The following is an 8,996-nucleotide window of genomic DNA, read 5'->3' as shown; positions in this document are numbered from 1 at the left end:
GTTCATGGCTGCATCCACTTCCTCCACAGTTGCATATGTGACGAACCCAAAGCCCCTGGAGCGCTTGGTGTTTGGATCTCTCATTACCACACAGTCTGTGAGCATTCCCCATTGCTCAAAATGGCTCCTCAGGCTCTCATCGGTTGTTTCAAAGCTCAACCCTCCAATGAAGAGCTTCCTCAGCTGTTCCGGCTCTTTAGGAGACTCTGACTTAGACATGATCGCAGGGAGAAGAGGGACTGTAACGATGCTTCTTCGGCGGCGTCCACGGGCCTTTGCTTTGTTTTTTAAGAAGGAGTCTCGCTCTGTCACCCAGGCTGGAGTACAGTGGAGTGATCTCAGTTCACTGCAACCTCCTTCTCCCAGGTTCAAGAGATCCTCCTGCCTTAACCTCCTGAGTAGGTGAAATTACAGGCGCATGCCACCATGACTGGCTAATATCTGTATATTTAGTAGAGAAGGGGTTTCATCATGTTGGTCGGGCTAGTCTCGAATTCCTGACCTCGTGACCCACCCGCCTCGGCCTCCCAAAGTGCTGGGATTACAGGCGTGAGCCACCATGCCAGCCTGATATCATGTAGTTTTGAAGAAAAAATATCCCACCTACTTTGCCATTTGAAGACCATTATTTACAATTTTGCCAAATTTCCATCCTAATCATGCCTAGGAGGATATGAAATAGGGTTGCCCAACCATCCCAGTTTACTCAGGACTAAGTGGGTGGTGGAGTGGAGTGGGGCTTCCTTGAATGAAGAATGTTTAGTTTTAAAACCAGGTCTGTCCCAGGCAATCCAGGATGAGTTGGTCACATTTGTATCTGGAATAATTTATAAGCTTTTCTCAAACAAGATATTGGCAACGATAAACAGTGGTAAACCTGTGGATTTTTAACAAGACAAACCAGAGTTTGAATGCTAGAGTCAGAATTTCCCAGTTCTGTCTTGCAAAAGTTACTTCACCCCTTACCCTAAACACTCCCTCCCTCCCACACATTAGGACCTTCACTTGCGAATGAGAGAAATAGCAGATCCTCTTATACATGGGGAGGCCAACCTTCCCAGCCCCTACCCTTGTCTTTCCCTTTCCTTATTCTCCTCTACATAAATTTCCCCATTTCTTTCTGATTTACTTTTTGTCTTTTGAGTTTTTTTATTCTGTGTTATTAGTTTGTTTTTTTTTGTTTGTTTTTTTTTGTTTTTGTTTTTGTTTCTGTAAATCAGCCCAGAACCTTTTGGAAAATAAACATTTTTCAAGGTAATATACAAATATTTTCTTTCATTTTTCAGAAAAACTATGATGTGATAGTAAAGTAAACCAAACATAAATGGTTTTAAAGAGAATACTCATCATTTTCTTTTAAGATCTGCATGTTTTACCAAAACATCCCCAGATAGCAAACCAATGAAGAAAACAAATATATACACTATATTCCTTCCTAGTATAGTTTGTCTCTAATGCTTGTTATCCAGAGACGTTAACTAGAAATTATGATGTGCAATAGCTGGCCTGATGTAAAGCCAAATTTGTCATCCATCTGAGGATAAAAGCAAGCATTAGAGGCCACAAAGCATGCAAGAAGACCTCCCATTAAGAAGCATGCAGCACTCTTAGGTTTCAACTCAATATGCATATTGAGAAACTTGGATAATGCAGATCAGCTTTCTGATACAGGTCCCAGACCCAGCCCTGCCTTTGGATATCTTTAGCCTCCTCTGTGTGATTCAGGCTCTCTGACAAGACAAAAATATAAATAAAAAACTTTGAAACCAAGAATTCTGACCTAATAAGAACACCTGTATCAGAAATAGATTGTTGAAATGTGAAGCTAGCTAAATAAACGCAAGAATGCAAACAATGGGATCACTCCATCCTAACCTGAAAAACCATCACTTAATATTAAAGAGCAGCTAAGTGGTTTGGTTAATAGAAGTCTCATCAGTTCTTGGAATGTGTATGCTAAGACTGGAGCTTCAGGGTATTCCGCAGAAAACTGCCCATTTATTGGTATGTTAGATTTCTTAAGGCCTTTAGAAGTATCTACAACGAAACAATAAACTTCATTCTAACTAGCTGAAGTAAAAGCCAACTAGAAAAAGTAGACAGCTTTATTAAAAGCTGTTTTTTACTTACAGGTAATACAGCCAGAGCCAGCAACATGTAAATAAATTTGTTATTGTGTAAACTTAAAAAGGTCCTCTCCTCTGTATAGACACATTTCCAAAAATCATGCTTGGTGTGGTTCAGGTACTGGTGAGTACAGGAAGAACTAGAGTTCAGTCCCCACTCGCCTTTGTGCAATTCACACATGTACAAACTAAGCAACAGTCTTGGTAGTCAGGGATCTGGGACCACTAAAGTTAAGATAATCATATACATGTTAGCTGAATTTCAGCAGCCAAGTTACTTGTTACAATTTGAATTTAGTGTGCTGACTAAAGTGCTGGAAAATGGAACAGGAAATATTAGGGAGGAGATTGAGCTGTTGAAGACTGAAACCCCAGGCTCACCCAAGTGCCTCCCCCACTCACTGCCCTTAAGTCATTCAGCTAATTCATTCACAAGGGGTAAATTCTGGGGAAGGTGCAGCAATCCAGGTCAAGCCTCACCACTCACAGAAGTAGCGCTAGTGACAGGAAGCTATTAAATTGATGCTAAAGAAGCTATGGAGAGCCCAGAGCCCAAAAACAAAAGTGGTGAAGCAAGGGACCTGAGTCAAAGATCATTATTTGACACAAATTTGGAGCCAGTAGCCAGAAAATGAAGTCTTCTTACTGCTACCTCCAAAAAATAAGGATAGATAAGCAATCAACAAAACTCATAAAGAAACTGTATTGCTAGAAACGTCCCTAGCCTAGCAAATAAAGGCTTATGACTGTTCCACCCTAAGGCAATCTGAATCCGAGTTCTTGTTACCAACAAGGAAAGCACTGCTGAGGCTCCTCCAAGGGAATCCTCCCTGAACCCCTTCTCAGAGATGGCTATGAAGGGCACCAAACAAGGGGAATCTTCTTGGCAGATAATCCTGCAGTAAACAAATCCACTGTGACAGAACCCAGACCAAGGTTAGGGAAGAAACTCAACAGCAAGATGCTTATGATAGTCCCTGGCCATATCAGCTTCTGTACCAGCCCTGGCCAGGGAAATACAATGGATTCCCTAGACCAGCACTGTACTTCAGAGTTTGCACTGTGGCTGTCCTACAATCTGTCTATTCAGATCATGTTTTAAGCCATATGTTGGAAGATCAAGAAGGGTTCCATCCAAATCTGATTTAGGTCAGATTTCTGAATTACTTCAGAGGAGTAACAAACATTACCTGGAGGTCTGCAGAATAAGATGACAATAGCTCTAGATGCTTCATCTGGATGTGACCTTGATTTGTCTCTCATTAGGGAAAGAAGTACATGTATGTTTGTGTGAGGGATCGCTGGATCTCACTAAGTGGAAACATTGTGACATTATCTGCATGTTTACACACACACACCTGTGTGCTGATCAGCCGAAAACAAGACCATAGTAGATAACTTCTCTTGGTCTCTCCAACATGACCCCTTTCTTCTGGTAGTAGTAAAGATACTGAGTCTTGGACCTCAACTTACTGACATAAACCTTTCACAAAAATAAAGTATTTTTAATTGTCTGCATTTTGTGCACACAGTTTGACAATACTGAGCATTTGCTGACTTGCCTTGATTATATAGAGTTCCTGAAGGACAAGATCCTATATTCTTAGAATTCCATCAACCTTATCAGACACGTATGCTGACAAAGAGCCTTGTACGTTGTTCAGCACCCAGTGGACACCCAGTGAAAATTAACTGATGATGATGAATTATACTAGCTTTTAAGCTGTCACTTGATCCCAGAATATAACAACCTTCCTGAATAAATCAAGCAACAGTTTGGTATTCAATACCATTATAAACTTCATCCTTCACCTTCATGAGTCTAGGGAATTGCTGTAAAAGCATAATATGAGGATGGTGGAACTGTAGCAAGGATTCAAGAAATTCACTCTGCTGTAACAAGGGAATTAAAGATTCAGTTACAGATATCATACTATGTGTGGAGAAATGTATCAAAAATACTAGTTAAGTAACCTTTTTGAAAACAGCGTTAGAAAAGTCAAAGTCAAATTATGTATCTAAAAGTTGTTTTTTTTCCTCCTTGTAATAAAAGCAAACCCAACTTAATATACAAGTGAAACTAGTATATCCTTGAGATTACGGCAGTGGGTATGCAAATGAGGTTCCAGTCAGAAATATGGAATTAGGTAGAGGAACATACAGATTGCTAACTGAACATTCACAAAAGTAAATTAATTTCTGGTAGTATACACAAGGTAAATCAGAAGGAAATCAATTTTATTATTATACATTTCCAAAGCTTTAATAGTAGTGCTGATAGCCCTTGAAGTTCATTGGTGAGCAGCTGTCACTAGAAGGGCTTCCATAAGTTCCCTTAAAATGCAGCCTGAGAAAAGGAAATCTTTGGCTTTAATTCTAATAACAGTTCTCATTATAGATGAGACTCTGACATAAGTTGATAATTTAGGAATGCAAGCGGAGTTCTAAGAATTGACTTAGGAAAAAAACTAGGATGGGGCTAATTAGCTGGTCCAAACCATATAGAAAATCCTGGGGAGTTTCCTCCGTAAAGAAGTAATGAACACACTGCTTATCCCACCTAATCAAACAACAATATTCAGATAAATTACACAACAAAAGTTTTCAAACCTGCAGAAGCAGATTCACATATATGAATTTTAAATTTTTTTATATGTCAAAGATTATAGCTTAAACATAATGAAAAATTTTACCATGTAAATTAATAAGTAAAAATGACACTATTTTCTCATTGTGCTCATTTGTTTTCTCCTGAGATTAGAATCTTGCCCATGTTTTAATTTTTTGGAGCATGATTCGGGGAGTATGAATTTTAGATTTTGTCTTTATAAAAGTAGCGAGACAATTTTAAACTCTCTGGGAATAAAATGTTACGTAAAATATAAGCATCTGCAGGTCAGGTATGGTGGCTCATGCCTACAGTCCCAGCCCTTTGGAAGGCTGAGGCAGGTGGATCATTTGAGGTCAGGAGTTCATAACCAGCCCGGCCAACATGGTGAAACCCATCTCTACTAAAAATACAAAAATTAGCTAAGCATGGTGGCAGGCGCCTGTAATCCCAGCTACTCAGGAAGCTGAGGCAAGAGAATCAGTTGAACCCGGGAGGCGAAGGTTGCAGTGTGCCAAAATCACACCATTGCACTCCAGCCTGGGCAACAGAATGAGACTCTGTCTCAAAGACACATATAAGTATCTGTAAATGGCATAAAGAGACAAACTCATTATCTACATTTTAAGATTTTAACATGATTAAGGCTGGGCATGGTGGCTCAGGCCTGTAATTCAAGCACTTTGGTAGGCTGAGGCAGGAGGATCTCTTGAGCCCACAAGGTTGACACCAGCCTGGATAACACAGCAAGACCCTGTCTTTTTTAAATGAGCTGGGCATGGTGGCATGTGCCTGTGGTCTCTTCTACTCGAGAGGCTAAGGTGGCAGAATCGCTTGAGACTGGGAGGTCTAGGCTGCAGTAAGTTGAGACTGCACCACTCCAACTGGAGCAACAAAGAGAGACTTAGTCAAAAGAATAAAAAGAAAAGAAAAAAAATTAATATGATTGAGACCATTTACACAAATATTTTTCCTCTAATTGTGCAATTAAAATCTACTAAATCTCTCAAGGTAGCTTTGGCTGTAAATTGACTTAAATACATCATTATAAAATATTTGTTTTATATACTATGGCGCCAGGCACCATTCTAGGAATAAGGGACATTGCAATGAACAATCTTGTAAAGACTTGGCCCTCTTAAAACTTACAAATATTTATCATTTTACATAACAGGAAATCCGAAACTAGGGCAGCTCTAGTATTATTAATTTCACATCTTTATATTATGAAAGACACAGGTTCTATATCTTCACAGTCATCTCCAGCATATCAACTTTCTCATCTGACTGTTGCCCTCATAGTTATGAGTCTATGATGCAGCTTCAAGCATTTCATCAAAGAATGACATCAAGCCTTGAAAAAAGGGGGCATTCTCCCTTAATGTCTTTTTCTAAAAATATTTAAAAGCTCTTTACCAGAAACCCTCCAGGAGATTTCCTCTCGCATCTCGTTGGTCAGCACAGAGTCACAGGCAGACTCCCAAGCCAATCACTGGCAAGGGGAACAGGATGACTGTGACTAGCTGTAATTAATCAAAATCTTTTCCTCTGACTTTCATACATCTGAACAAAATCTTTACTCTCTTAAGAAAGAAGGCAAATGTTCAGAGAGCAACAAGTAATTTCAACTGCATTAACATTTGTTAAAAAATTTTTTAAAAGAAAAGTATTGGGAATAATATACAACACCGAGAAATTTGCCAGAACTTAAAAAATCTGAACATTTTACATATTTGCTTTAAGTAGGTAGATTTAATTTAAAAAAAAATCCAGTACTTTTTTGAATGACTGAATATTAGCACCTTCATCCCTTAACATAACTGAGAAGCTAAATTCTGTCCATTAACAATCTCCTAGAATAGTCTGTCCTCTAAATTGTCCTATCGCTACTAACCATGCTTCCCAGATACAACTTCGACATACACTCTGGGAACCTAACCCTGTCCTGCCGGATCAAAACCTTTCAGGGAGTGGATCCTGGAAACAGTATTTGAAAAAAGCTTTCAGTTGATCTTGATATACAACCAGATTTTAAACTATTGCTCCAGTATAAATTATTATTCTGTAAATGTTATTTTATTCTTTTATTATAGTGTTTGGTGACACAAACAACCTGTTCTTTTTGATATTTTCTTGGTGGGAGCCATAGTCATGTGACTGTGGGTTGTAAAATTCCATGATGACACCTTCCACTAAGTCTCATCAGCCTGAAGTGCAGGTGGGTGCTTCGAAAATGATATCTTGGTGGTTTCGTCTTGAGGGTAGAAAAAATAAAACCATATTAAAATGACAACATCCAGTTTGGTGGTGGTTTTCCTTTTTTCTTTTTCTTTTTTCCTGACTAGGACATTAGAGGGAGCGTAATGAGCACAGACTTTCCCAGTCGTAAAAGAGAAGTAACAACCGGCTCACAGTTTCAGCACAGCCAAGCCCAGTGGCACTCACAAATCATTCTTTACCTTTGGGAATTTACTTTGATAATGTAAAACACTAACTGTTATCTTTGACATTATGAAGAACTAATTTTGCTACGTCAAATAAATAATATAGCCTACTAAAACTAAATTGATTTTCTAAATTTGCTCAAAAGATTGCTTTCATTAATGAAATCCTGAAATTTAATCAATGCTTATTTTCAGTGACAATAGCATCTGGCAAATATGTGAAACACTAAAGTCAACTTAAAGAAATCTAGAGATTCGGGTTTTAAATGTTGTCTCTAGAAACAGCATCCTGTTGGCATACTGTACATATATAGAAAAATTGTAACCTGAAGCAACACGGCACGGAGGTGATGTTATTCTATTTTGTATGTAATACATTTTAACTGAAGTACTCTTCTAGGGGAAAACAAAAGCAAAACTAAAAAACAGTGTCAGAATACAAGGGTAAAATGTAAGAAAAATGAAATAATGAAATAGGGAAAGATACAACCAAATGACAGATAAAGAAAAGATTACTTTTTCTCATATTATAAACTTTCATTGAACACCTAATAATATCCAGAAAACTCTGTGCTAGTTAATAGGTGTCAGAGAGGCAATACATCTCGAAAACTCTCCTAGATTACAAAGCTGGCCTGTCTCTGCTCATTCCCCGCCACCTGCCACTGACTGAATGGGTAAGCCCTTGCTATGTGCCTTGCACACAAATACCTCTCAAATGTCAACTGTGTTCCATAATCCATCTTTTCCACCCCATCTTCCTTGCCAAGATCAGTTTAAGTCCTCACCATCTCTTGTCCAGGTTATCTTGGTCTCCTAACCTGAACTCCCAGCCCTCAGATTTTCTCTTCCAGCCTATCTTCCATTTCACTACCAAAAGTATATCTCTAAAAAATAAAACCAAAACAAAACTTGTTTATACTAATGTGCTAGATGAAAGCTCCAGTATGTGCTCATCTCCAGGATAAAATCACAACTCAGTAGGCTCTTCCAAAATCCTTCACAGTATTGCTCCAAACTCCTATCCCATTTTTTTATCTTATTTTCCCATGCTCTAGCTACACTGAATTTCTCCTAATTCCCAAAGATATCATGATCTTTCCAGGCCTCCAGGCCTTGCACCTACTACTCCTGTCCTTGGAATGCCCTTCACTACGTCCTAGTCTTACATGAGCACCAAGGTCAAATGTCATCTACTATCTGCCTTTGCTAAATGGTTCCCCTGGGAACCTTGTGGCTTCCTACTCTGTATCTAGAGCAAAATTTGTTTAAAGGTATGTCCTCTCCCCCAAATGATATGCTTGTCCATAGCAAGAAACATTCCACTCCTTCATTTATATAGTCACTCAACAAACATTTATTAAATGACATATGGAAATCCACATACATACAGTGCTATTCTTCTGATCCAGCACTGAGAACAGTGGCCACATAGAAAAATGACATACAGTAAGAATAGAAAGAAGCAATAATGTTCAATAAGAACATTATTGAAATAGTTCCCCATTTCAATGTTTAAATAAAATCTGAATAGGGGCCGGGCGCGGTGGCTCATGCCTGTAATCCCAGCACTTTGGGAGGCTGAGGCAGGTGGATCAGTAGGTCAAGAGATCAAGATCATCCTGGTCAACATGGTGAAACCCCGTCTCTACTAAAAATACAAAAATTAGCTGGGCATGGTGGCACAGCCTGTAGTCCCAGCTACTCGGGAGGCTGAGACAGGAGATTTGCTTGAACCCAGGAGGCGGAGGTTGCGGTGAGCCAAGATCACACCATTGCACTCCAGCCTGGGTGATAAGAGCAAAACTCTGTCTCAAA

At 39.1% G+C, this 8,996-nt stretch overlaps 1 protein-coding gene and 1 long non-coding RNA gene across 4 annotated transcripts in view; both read right to left on the bottom strand.

Annotated features, from left to right (window-relative positions):
• The window catches only part of MDFIC (MyoD family inhibitor domain containing), an 89,475-nt gene that overhangs the window by 39,684 nt on the left and 40,795 nt on the right, over positions 1–8,996 (bottom strand). The gene's annotated exons all lie outside the window — the stretch shown is intronic.
• Positions 9–8,996, bottom strand: part of LOC119472215 — a 16,607-nt gene continuing 7,619 nt past the window's right edge. The window contains exons 2-3 of the long non-coding RNA XR_005201334.1: positions 7,106–7,108; positions 9–273 (exon numbers count right to left, since the gene is read on the bottom strand). This is a non-coding gene — a long non-coding RNA (uncharacterized LOC119472215). The remainder of the gene's footprint in view (positions 274–7,105; positions 7,109–8,996) is intronic.

This window comes from Cebus imitator, unplaced genomic scaffold (assembly GCF_001604975.1).
Source record: "Cebus imitator isolate Cc_AM_T3 unplaced genomic scaffold, Cebus_imitator-1.0 Scaffold90, whole genome shotgun sequence".
In the NCBI taxonomy this organism is placed as follows: Eukaryota; Metazoa; Chordata; class Mammalia; order Primates; family Cebidae; genus Cebus; species Cebus imitator.
The sequence above is the reverse complement of the archived record's forward strand: the minus strand, read 5'-3'. Positions and strand labels throughout refer to the sequence as shown.